Consider the following 13322-nt stretch of genomic DNA (forward strand, 5'->3'; position numbering starts at 1 on the left):
TTGGGAGAGATTTTAACTCCTTTTTTTCACTGATATCTGGCTTCCCAAATAATAAGGATATTTGGCCAGGCCCAAGTAAGATCACAGGTTTTCCATCTCTTAAACTTCACGTAACCTGGGTCTTCCTGCATGCAATGTTTCCTGCTAGAGCACTCCTCTTGCCTTCTGCATCCTTTGGGACTGGTTTGTTTTTATTCTGGATCCTCAATTCCCTCCTCCTAATTACCTTGCTTCCTCTGTCATCACACTTGTCACAACTGACTACCATTGCTTGTGCATTAGCCTCCCCTGCTTGACTGTAAGCTCGTAAAGGCAGGGACACCAAGCACGTAGGAGACACAGAACAAATGTTGTTGAATGATGTGCCTGTGACAGTCAACTGTTAAGGCACTCCCAGCCATCAACTCTTTAATGAATTTCCCTTGCCAGTCCTTTCCTTCTAAGTCTGCAGGTTCTTGTATCAAAGTTAATATCCCCACACATCCCCTCATCCCCAAGCCTTCATCCTACCTCTTGAGCAGAGCCTTCTCCGTAGTCTTCATAGCCGCAAATGTAGAAAGAGGTCTAGACCTAGTTGCTCTTGTCTGAGCTCTGCTGTAGCTAGCTTAGTGGTCTTAGAGACTCTTAGTCTGTCTGTGTCTCAGATCAGGGCTGGCTTATCCGTTAGGGACAGTGCCCAGGATCCCTAATAATTTGGGGGCCCACAAAATGGGGACAGAGAAAAAAGAACAAAAGAACATTTAAGTCAAAGAAAGTCTTGTAATATATAATTTTAATGTGTTGGTCTTTGTACCATTGTAGTCACTGACCATGTTGAACTTTACCCAAGTCCTGTGATCCTGGAAAACATGAAGGATTAAAGGAACCCTCCCACTCCTTAGTGTTCTAGAAAACAGCTTATACAAGGAAAGATCCTCCCCCATGTGACTTAGATAAGACTTGCTGATGCCAACCTTGTTTTTTTAATGACAAAGCTGAACATAGACGCTCCACCATTCCGTTCTTTGCATCATTAATGATTAGCTGAACTGTTTCACCCACTGACCAATGTGGACAGAATTTCTGCTACCTTGACTTGACCCAATTTTAGTTAGAATTCTCTCTTTCTCCTGGCCCCTGAGCTTTGACCTGCCCTTTGCCTGAGCCATCATACAACCCCTCCTTAAGAGCCCCTCCTGAAAATCGGGTGATCATAGGGTAAAATTTTCTTTTTTCTACTGTAAGATCATTCACCCTAACTCATTCCACTTTTCGACATCCTGTTATTTCCAGCATTGTTTATTCCTTCCTAGAAAAGAAAAGACCTTTTCTGCCTAACCTTTGAGAGGTTTGCATATCTTAGGATCAAAGTTTTCTTCTAATTGCAATAGTCCCCCTCCGCCTATTGCAAGTCACTTTCTCTCCATTGCAATACTCCTTTAGAATAAAAATACCCAAGTCTGTATTTTTAATTTGACATTGTAAGATATAATTTTTAATATTGTTTATAAAGTGGCCTCCCCAAAGCAAAAATGCCCACTAAAGTCATAATGTGAACCTGCTTCAGAGTCCACACTGTTAAATGGAGAAGCTGAATTAGGTAGACCAAGATACCTTTTGCCAAAATTAATGAATTGAGAAGCAGAATTATCTGCTCTTTGTTAGTCAGTGGGAAGCAACTGACAGAATGACACGCCCACCTCATTTATATACATCTTATTCATTGTTACTTCTTTGACTGGATTCAGGGCTGTTCCTGCGCCTGGCTTATGGGATAAAATAGAGGTCTCCAAGGCTTCATTTCTGAAAATTCCGGCACACAAATAAGACCTCTGATTGTGTACCAACCTATATGTATTTATTGGGTCCTGACACAGTGGGTATTGGTTATAGCAATAGTTTATCCCTTCCTCCCTATAGTTCTTGTTTTCTTATTCATGTAGCATATGATATTATAGCTGAAAAAGCTCCATAAGTTCTAAAGTAAAAACAACATGGTAAGCAATTTGATACCTCACCCATTCAGATGAAATTTCATAATTTTCCCCACTTCTTTAAAAAGAGTTCATTTTGTGCTTGCTTCGACAGCACATACAGTAAAAATAGAATGATACAGGGAAGACTAGCATCTCCCCTGCACAAGGATGACATCCACATGTATGAAGCATTCCATTTTTCAACGTGAAATAAATCATAATTTTTTAAAAAACAAGAGGATTGGACTTTCGGTATAATTTGTTTTCCAAGATTAAATAAATATACATTAAAATAAATATATAGAAGAGGAAGAGAAAAAATATATATCCCAAACCATAGCAATCTAAAAGAACCTTTAGTATCCTTTTTTCAGTGTATTTCTTTCTTGCCTCTCTGAAAAAGTACATGCTTATGTATTTGTAATGTTATACACGTACAGTTTATATCTTTTCCCTTAAACCTTACATTATAAGAAGTTTACCTTGTTGCTACGTTGTCTTCATAATCATCCTTTTTAATAGCTGCATAATAGACCATCAAATAGATGCTTTGTAATATGCCTGCTTCCCATGCTTCCCACTTGCTGGGTGTTTGTTTCTCAATTTTAATTAAATTATGCTGTGTTGAATATTTTGTTAGGACAGATTTCCAGAAGCAGAATTATTAAGTCAAAATGTATCCCTATTTTTTATGCCTCTCCATACGTCTTTCCAAGTTGATTTTTAATAGCTGGAGCAAATGCTTCCATCAGTGTGTGAGAGCCAATTTCTCCACCAAGGAAATATTTAACTGGGCATTAAATATACATATTCTCAGTATTTGCAAATTTGATGTACTAAATTGACTATTAACTCCATGAGGGACTATGTCTGTTTGTTCACCATCTCCTTGCTCAATAATTATGTGGTAAATAGTGAATAGAAGACTGAATGACGAAAAGCTGTATCATCACACTGTTGAACGAACTGCATTTTGGAATGCAATGAACTAGCATAGTTTGTAAGTGCTATAAAATCTCCTTATTTTTCTTTGGTCTTAATCCTTGGACTGAGAAGTGGTCATTAAAAACTCATCTAGAGTTGGCATTCAAGGCGGGGTTGAATAAAATTGGAGGTTCTAAAGCAATGTTTCTGAAAGGGCCTTTTCTCCTTTGAATAAAGAAAAATTAATAGTACACTGAATATCTCAAACCCAAACATTGATGTTATCGCCTAAACCACAAAGAATTTTTGGGAAGTATTGTGCCTGTTTGGCCTTGTTTCCAGTGTATGAATTTCTATACTGTCGAGGCACAGGTAGCCTCAACACAGCATGATCAAAACCGGTCTAATAATTAACCCAGAATGATAGCCTATTTAAAGAAACATGGTGTCCCTAACACATGCGCCTAGAGGGGATGCATATGAGACCAACTGCCTTGGACAGCAAGAGTGTGTTCAGTGTAACAGATGGGAGAGGATGAAGAGAGCATGCCCTCTGTCTCTCTCTGTAGATGATGGAAGGAGACGTGCAGTTAGTCCTTAGTTTAGGATATAAGGGAGAACAAAAAGAAAGGAACCACAAGGATTCCCTTAACTTGCTCATTCCTTACATCTTTATTTTTCCCAAAGAAAAGCAAGTTAGAGCTTAGACATCAGCAGGAAGAGCAAGCTGGCAGGTGAAAGCCAAATTGGACCCTGGAAGGTGATTTGTTTGGTTGGCTTGGTATTGCTGCTGTTATTTTTAACTGGCATTTGAATGTTGTAGGCCTCGCCACTCCCTATAGTCTTCACCCTTCTATACTACCTGCTCGGCCTCTGAAGACACTCAACTTTGTGTTCCTAGAATACTTTGTGGTTCTCAGAAAAGTGTCCTGATTTACAAAAACTATCTGCTACCTTTCCTCCCATCACACCAATAAGGCTAGCCAGACAACGATGACTTACTTTATAATCTGCTAATCTCTATACTGCAGGATTCAGGTGTTTGAACAAAAGGACAAATATTTCATTTATAGTTGAAATGTGTTTCTTTGCTGATAAGATGCTATGCAGTGTGAACCCCTCTTCCTTTTAAGCCCTGAAAGATTTTTGCCAGATACAATAAATATCTTTGGAGAAGATGTGGTAATTTCCAGTCAAAAAGATCCTCTGACATATTATAATACAAAAAATGACTAGAAATAATGCCTAAGTAAATTAGTTCGATCAATTTGTGAAATGATACAAATAACTCGTGATGGTTTAGTACATTTCCAGAAATTATTATTAGTATATTTGCAGAAACTCCTCCCTCTGGTGAAGCCTTAATTCTCTCTGTGGGCAATACTTAGTGACTACCTTCCAACAAGAAGAACACAGTAGATAAGATGGAGAACAACTGAGAAATGTAGATTGTAAAATGACAATGTAGCTTCCACCTTGTTCTTTCTGCTGCTTGGGTCATTCTCTCTGGGGGAAGCCACTCCAGCAGCTCTATGGAAAGGCCCATGTGTTCAGGAACAGAAGTGTATTTCCAGTAGCCATCAAGAAACCGAGGCCTGCTCCTGTGAACGTGCCAGCTTGTAGACAAATCCTCTAGCTTCAGTCAGGCTGACAGTCCCAGCTGGTATCTTGACTGCAACTTTATGAGAAACACTGTACCAGAACCACACATCTCAACCACTCCTGAATCCCTGTCACATAGATACTCTGCAATAATAAAGCCCTTTTCATTATTACATATACCCCACTACGTTTTGAGGGTAATTTGTTACACATTAATAAATAACTAATACAGAATTTATTCAGGAACCTTCCTTGATGAGGATGTGCCAAGGATGACAATAATAATAATAATATCTGGCATTTTCAAAGTTTTCTGCATTATAATGTCATGTGTCTTCTAAAAACCTTTTGGTTGCCTAAACTATGTGGGCATTGGTCATTCTTGTTGATGATTCAGTCTTTGCCCCTGTTTTCTACGGTTGGAAACCCACTTCCCTCTTTAGGAGTCAGAGCCTGTATTTTTCCTGGAGAAGTTGTGAACAGTTCATTGCTTACTCTTCAGTATTCCATTATACACAGGGCACGAACACATGTTCTAGCTTCTGCCAATCAGACCCACAGCTCTAGAAAAAACACATTCTTGTGAGGGAGATGGCAGCACCACAGCCACATCTGATTTTCAAAGGCAGTGGTGCAGTGTCTATGGCTGCATCCGAGGACACTAGCAGAGTGTCAGTGGTGCGGGATCCACTCTCTATGCCCAGCTGGTGGCAGTGATGATGGTACTAGTTCTGCAGTATGACTTTGGATTTTGTCAGGATTGCATAACATTCAAACTTAGTTTTCTATTTCCCGGGAGAGATCCAATACCCTTTCATAAAATCCTTTTCTATTTAGATTAGCATGTCGCTTTATTTTGCACACAACTAAAAACCCTGACGGATACAGGCAGCTCCATTTTACAGATGGGACAATTGAGAACCAAAGATGTTAAATGATGTGTTGTTAGATACAAGTAGCAAGTGATAGAATTGAAATACATTAACTAGTACAGATTGAACTAAGCAAATAAAGTAATATTCAAACTTAGAATTAAAATGCAAAGGCTTTAGATCCTTTAAAAAAACAAATTAATTGTTTTTCTTTAAACTAGATAAAGTGCTAGTTCCCTGTTCTAATCCATATATTAATTGTCAGCATTATGGCATTGAAGCCCTTGCTGCTTCAGAAATGGACGATGCTTTTCCACGCTTTGATTTTACACAGATACCTCTTCATGGAAATGCTTTTATCTGTCCATCTCTGCCTCCCACTCATTAATCAGTTTGCCTGGAGGTTACTTCGAAACCCAGACGTTGTCATGATTATTCTTTGCAGCCTCTTCTGAGCCCTCAGGAAAAGGTATTTATTCTCATCCACCTCTAATGCTTTCTCAGAGTTCTGTTTCTACCCATGATAAAATGCTTAAGTTTGTTTACCTGTCTGCCTGACTTCACCCCATTTCACCAACAAAAGGAATGGAAAGACCCCAGACTCTGCCCAACCAATAGAGGGACATTAGGACAAAGTCTACATGTGGAACAGGGATCCCAAGGCTGGAATGACAGCTATAAGAATGCTGACAGCTAAGCAGATAGTCCTGTAGAGGATACTGGAGACATTTTCTCAAAAGAAATTGAATGATTCCAGAAAAAGTCCTCAAAAGCATGACATTTGGAAGTTTCTCAAGCAAATGGGTGCGTATACATACAATTCTGAAGGATTTGCCAATCCATACCTTACAGGAAGAATGCCAACTCAGATTGTAGTACTTTAAATTTACATTACAATAAAAAACAAAGGATCATCAGAATTATGCAGAAAACTTCCAGTAAGAAAGAGATCAAAACACATCAATCAGAAAAGGAAAAAGGAAGAGGAGACAGAGCAAGATGCTCAAGTAGAAAAGGAAAGGGAAGAAATAATTTAGGGAGCGGGAAAAAATGTGAATCAACATAATGAAGAGACAGTCTACCAAATGGGAGAAAATATTTGCAAACTATACATCTGAGAAGGGGTTAATATTCAAAGTATTTAAGGAACTCAAAACAACTTCATAACAATTAAAAAAATAAAAAATGGACAAAAATCTGAATAGACATTTCTCGAAAGAAGATAGGCAAATGGCCAAGAAGTATCTGAAAAAAGGCTTAACATTAGTAATCATCAGGGGAATGCAAATCAAAACCACAATGAGATCTCACCTCACTCCTGTTAGTACGGCTATTATCAAAAAGAGCAGACATAAGTGTTGGCGAGAATGTGAAGGAAGGGGAACACTTTCACTCTGCTGATAAGTCTGCAAATTTGTATAGCCATTAAAGAAAATGGTATGGAGTTTCCTCAAATTAGAAATAAAATTACCATAGCATCCAGCAATGCCACTATTGAATACATAGCCGAAGAAAATGAAATCAGTATGCCAAAGAGGTATCTGAACTACCGTATTCATTGCTGCACTATTCACAATAGCCAAGATGTGTAATCATCCTATGTGTCTATCAGCAGATGAATGGATAAAGAAAATATGATAGACGTACATAATGGATACTATTCATCCATAAAAAAATAAGGAAATCCTGTCATTTGCAAAAACACGGAAGAATCTGGAGGACATTATGTGAAGTAAAATAAGTCAAGCACAAAAAGACAAAAATACCACATCATCTCACTCACATGTGGAATCTAAAAAAGCTGATATCTTAGAAGTAGAAAGTAGAACAGTGTTTACTACAGGCTGCAGTGGTTAGAGTGGAGCCAGCTCAGGGAGATGTTAGCCAAAGTGTTACGAGAAAGGGGTCCCAATCCAGACCCCCAGAGAGGGTTCTTGGACCTTGCATGAGAAAGAATGTGGAGCAAGTGCATCAAGTGAAAGCAAGTTTATTAAGAAAGTAAAGGAATAAAGAATGGCTGCTCCACAGGTAGAGCAGCCCCAGGGCAACTGGTTGGTATTTTTATGATTATTTCTTGATTATATGCTAAACAAGGGGTGGACTATTCATGAGTTTTCTGGGAAAGGGGTCAGCAATTCCCAGAACTGAGGGTCCCTCCCCCTTTTAGACCATATAGGGTAACTTCCAGACATTGCCATGGCATTTGTATACTGTCATGTCACTAGTGGGCATGTCTTTTACCATACTAATGTGTTACGATTAGCATATAATGAGCAGTGAGGATGATCAGAGGTCACTGTCATCACCGTCTTGGTTTTGGTGGGTTTTAGCCGCCTTCTTTACCACAACCTGTTTTATAGGCAAGGTCTTTATGACCTGTACCTTAGGCTGACCTTCTATCTCATCCTGTGACTTAGAATGCCTTCACCTCCTGGGAATGCAGCCCAGTAGGTCTCAGCCTTATTTTACCCAGCCCATATTCAAGTTGGAGTTGCTCTGGTTCAAATGCCTCAGACAAAAGGAGACCTAATTACAATTAGAAAGGAGGAAAAAGTACAGGAGATATGTTATACAGCACAGTGATTATTGTTAATGATGATATATTCTTGAAAAATGTAGAGTGGATGTTAAATGTTCTCACCACAAAAATGATAACTATATGAAGTAATACATTTGTTAATTAGCAAGATTTAACCATTCCACAATATTTATGGATTTCAAAACATCGTGTACATGATAAATGCTTATAATTTCATCTGTCAATTAAAAAAATAGTATCAAAGAAATTGACAGACATTCTAAAATTATAAGAAAAGGCAAAGAACTGGAATAGTCAACAATTTTGAAAGAGAATAATTCTGGAGAACTCACATTCTCTGATTTCAAAACGTACTATCAAGCTACAGTAATCAGGACACGGCAGTGCTGGTAAAAGGCCGGACATATACATCAGTGAAGGAAAACAGCATCCTGAAACAGGCGCAAGTGTGTAGCGTCAACTGATTTTTTTTTTAAGGTGCTACAGTAATCGTATGGAGAAAGGATAATCTTTTCAACAAATGATGCTAGAACTATTGTCATCATGCACTAAATGAATTAATGAATGAATCCATTTTAACCTACACCTCGCACCTTAAAATTAACCCCAAATGGATCATAGCTCTAAACGTAAAACATAAACCTGTAAATCTTCTATAAGAAAACATGGAAGAGATTTTTTGTTACTTTGAGTTAGGCAAAAAGCAATATCCATAAAATAAAAAAATTGAAAAATAATACTTTATCAAAGAATTTCTGGTTTATGAAGAACATTATTAAGGGAAAGAAAAGCAAAGCCACAGATTGGGAGAAATTATTTGCCAATCATATATCTGGTAAAGGACTTCTATCAGAATACAAAAGAATGCCCCAAACTCAACAGTAAGTACACTAACAATTGAATGTTTAAATCTGTTAAAAGATTTGGCCACTTCACCAAAGAAAATGTTACTGATGAAAAATGAACAGATGATGCAATGCCCCACACATCATTAGTTACTAAAGAAATGCACAGTAAGCCACAATGAGATATTACTAAGCCCCTATTGAAATGGCTGAAGTTTTTAAAATATTGGTATTATGAAATGCCAGTGAGGATACAGAAAATTTAAAATTATCATACAGTGGTGGGGGATTGTAAAATGATGCAGAAATTTTGGGTAATGTTTTCCAGTTTCTTACAAAGTTAAATATACACGTGCTTTGTGATCTATCAATGCTACTCCTTGGTATAGTGATAAATGAAAACTTACGTTCATATAAAGTCCAGTTTGTGAATACTTATCATAGCTTTATTCATAAGTGGAAACAGCTTAGGTCGGTGAGCATACAAACTCTAATATATCTATATATTGGAATGCTACTCAGTAATAAAAAGGAACAAATCATTAATGCATGCAACACCATGGCTGAATCACAAGCGCATTACGCTACACGAAACAAGCCAGGTTTGAGACTATATGCTTTAGTGGTTGCCTTGGAGATGGAATAACTATTTTGGATAATAAAACTGTCCCATATCTAGACTGTGTTGCTGGTTACATGACTGTATCTATTTGCCATTTTTGATAGAATCAAACTCCACGAAGTGTGAATTTACTGTAGGTAGACTTAAAGAAAAAACCTAGGAATTAAAGGGTCGTTCATTTAACCATTAACCATGTTTTAAATAGAACTAAGCAGAGACTAGAATGTGTTTATCACCAGTGTAATAACAACCCACCAAAAAAAAGCAAAACATTTCAGTGACTGAGTAGACCAAGAATCATTTCAAGAAATATCATATCAGGATGACACTTTACAAATAGAAAAAGAATGGGTTCAAATGCCTCTTTTGTGCAACCTTTACAATATTTATTAGAAATTATTTGCACTTGAAATTATTTACTTTTATGCTTTGGTAGTTAATCCCCGAGTCTTCTTTAAAGCAGAGGCTTCCTTTTATTAAAACCTGAAATTACTTGAAATTCACAAAAACAGCCAGAGATATGTGATCTGTGAATTCTGGGCCTGACATTATGTATGTGACTGTAAACAAATCACACAATCTTCAGAAACATGTTTATTTTTATCAGTTGGGGGTCATATAAACTGTAAGCAGTATGCACATGTGAGACATAAGAATTACTAAACTAATTCTGTCTCTGCAGAGGTGCAGACATAGACGTGGAGTCTCTTCTCTCTCTCTTTCTCTCTCTCTCTCCCTCTCTCTCCTTCACTCTGGCTTGCTGCTAGGTGACTAGAGACAAGCCATCCTTCTAATGACCAACACTAGAACTGCACACATAATATCTAAAGGAAGGTACCTTGCCTTAAGGGCAGGATCTCTCCACTTTAGTTATAAAACTCTGTAAGGTCATGCATAACGAGTGTATATGAATTTTCACTGACGAAAGCCTATTCTATAATTGAGACCAAGGACGCCAGCTGACCACTTGATCTCAAAAGGCTTGTTAGAGATCCTTGCTCTAAGCGGTTCCCAAACTTTAAATTTCATAGGTCTAAATAAAATTTCAAAGAAAATGGGGTTGCCAATTTGTATTTTCTGAAGTAACATCATTAAAAATAAAACACATTAAAAATTGTTATTAAGCAAAAATAAAAATGTACATCATCATTGTGAATTTACAGAATGCCAGGGGTTACAAGTAGATTCTAAAAACTTTGAGAGAGAAAAATAAAGGTTACCTGCAAAGGAACAAGAAGCGTAATTGTTTTAGACTTTTCAGCAGCAATGTGGGATAATAAAAAACAGGTTATCAAGGCCTTCACAGTTTTAAGAACAAACTATTTTCAGATTTGAATTGTATATTCTGCCAAGTTAACAACAATTATAAGACATTTTCATAATGCAAGAACGCAAATGTAAACCTCCCATACACACTTTTTAGGAAGCCACGGAGGATATCTTCAGGTAAACAAATAGATTAACCAAGAAAAAGGAAAGCATGACATCCAGGAATGATGGGAATGGGAATCAATTTGAGAAAGCAGTGAGGGCAAAACACAGCATGAGATACGTGCCCAAAGCCCAAATAGTAGCCAGTCTGTATAGCAGGAAAAAGTGACGCAGAATAGTCTTTAGAGGAGAACAAGATAGAATAGTAGTAGATGAATTACTTGATATGTATGAGCATTTCAAAAATTATTGGTAAATATTTGACTAGTCTGTTTGAACGCTGGGGAAAAAATACTAAAAAATTACCCAAATGTCAAACAATATAAGTACTGAATTAAACATTATTTAAAATAAAAGATAACAGTTACAAAGATAACAACATCTAACATTTATACATAAAAATATATAAATAGCCAGGTGTAGTGGCTCACGCCTGTAATCCCAGCACTTTGGGAGGCCGAGGCGGGCAGATCGCCTGAGGTCAGGAGTTTGAGGCCAGCCTGACCAACATGGTGAAACCCTGTCTCTATCAAAAATATAAAAATTAGCCGGGCGTGGTTGTGGGCGCCTGCAATCCCAGCTAGTCGGGAGGTGGAGGCAGGAGAATCGCTTGAACCCAGGAGGCAGAAGTTGCGGTGAGCCGATATCGTGCCACTGCACTCTAGCCTGAGTGATAGAGCAAGACTCCAAGTCCAAAACAAAACAAACAAACAAACAAGCAAAATATATGTATATACACACACACATATAAAGTTCATTCTACTTAAAATTTGCTGTGAGAAGATTATAATGGACATTTATTCTTCTTTTGGGTTTCTCAGGTTCTTGGGACACTATTTGTAGTTGGGGAAATTTTCCCACTTAACCCACTGCTACCTCCCCAAGAGAGAAGGTAAAATATCTTTCCCAGTTTACTTTGAAGCTCGGGTTCAGGTACATAACTAAGGCTTACCAATCAGATGCACCCATAGATTAGCATCAACGCAATAAAGTAGGTGCTTGCAGAATTCAGCCACATTGGCAGCAGACACCTCTACTTCAGAGGCATCTGTGGCAGTGGCTGTGGTGATAAGGTCCAGAGTACAGCAATAATGGTGAGAATTCTGCTTCCTGTGCCAATAGCAGTGGTATTCACATTTCCACAGAGCAGTTCTAAACTCTTAAGTTGTCCTTAGCAGTCCTCATGATAGACTTAAATAAATTACTTTTCTGCTAAAACTTCTGGAGTGGGTTTCTGTTGTTTACTACTGAAACTAAAATCATCAGTGAAGAATAAGAATTTAGCATTTACTATTGACATTTCACATGCATTCTTTCACTAGATTTTAATCCCCTGGATCAAGAATATGTAATAGGAAAACTATGATAAATACCTGATAATAGTAAAGAATTGAAGAGACTGCAAATGTGTCTTTCTGATCAATCATCAGAGAGGAAAGTCCAGGATTTTCCATTTTTATGCTATTCCACTGAAGTCCTAACTGAAAATTAAAGAATTGTAAACACTATCAAGTCCAACACCATATTTTAGCTAGGATATTAGAAGTCTTAAGAAGTTAAGGGTTTTCATTAAGGTTGTGCATTTCGTTTTGACAAACCTGGGCTCAAGTATCAACCTCACTGGTCACTGATCTTTCCCCTAATCCCCATTGTCTCAGTTAAGACTTAGATCATGCTAGCAACTGCTCACTTATTACTCAAATCAAGGACTTAATGTTTTTATAAAAATGGATTTGTAAAGATATGTGGCTTATAAAATAAAACTGTAAAGATAGCCACGCAGAGCTGGCAGTGGAGCTGAAGATCCTTGGAATGACTGTTAAAGAAGTTATAAGCCTGTATAACTAGGAGTTTAAAAAAATGATGGCAGATTCTTTATTATAGCCATGCCATTGAGCAGCCCTATAATATAATATTTTAGGTGAAAAGTATCATTTAGACAGGCTATTTTTCTAGCACCTGATTTCAAGGTCAAATACATTTCTTCTTCATGTTTTGGAAGTGCCTACATTGAAGGCAAAATGAGAAAAGACAAGTCAATGTATTTTTAAATGACAGAATTCTGTGTCTTAAAAAAGGTGAACATTGAACCATTTGAAATTGTTACTGTAACAGTGATAAACCTAGTTATTTTCCATGCTCTAAATGCTCTGTGCAAGAGCAGAATAATTACCTGAGGCGATGTTATAGAATAAATGACCCAGATGCAGTTTGGATTTTGCAGTCTCCTTGTGAATTCTTCTCAGCTGCCTATATAAATGACTGCAACATTGCGTACTTAATCATCAGCAAATGGAAGTTTCCAGAAGAAAAACTGTACTATAGATTATAGACACTCTGACATGAAGGGAAGTTAATTTCCAGAACTTAATTATATCATCAAAGTCCTAACCAAGACCTGGGGGAGTAGGAGGAGGAGGTAGCAGTGAGACTATGCACATCCCTGTACTGTAAAAATGGCGAAAGCATGCAGATCAATAGCCTCTGGGCCACACCGAGTGAATTTTAATGCAGGACGGAAGCACACAGGTG

The 13322-nt window shown here is 37.6% G+C and overlaps 1 non-coding gene across 1 annotated transcript; it reads left to right on the forward strand.

The window, feature by feature from the left end:
* The first annotated feature begins 2051 nt into the window (after nt 1-2051).
* LOC116482652 (U6 spliceosomal RNA) lies at nt 2052-2158 on the forward strand. Its single transcript, XR_004251934.1, has one exon. It is a non-coding gene; the product is annotated as a U6 spliceosomal RNA (small nuclear RNA).
* The last annotated feature ends 11164 nt before the right edge of the window (nt 2159-13322 follow it).

The sequence above is a fragment of the Hylobates moloch genome, unplaced genomic scaffold (genome assembly GCF_009828535.3).
Source record: "Hylobates moloch isolate HMO894 unplaced genomic scaffold, HMol_V3 SCAFFOLD_14, whole genome shotgun sequence".
Classification (NCBI taxonomy): Eukaryota; Metazoa; Chordata; class Mammalia; order Primates; family Hylobatidae; genus Hylobates; species Hylobates moloch.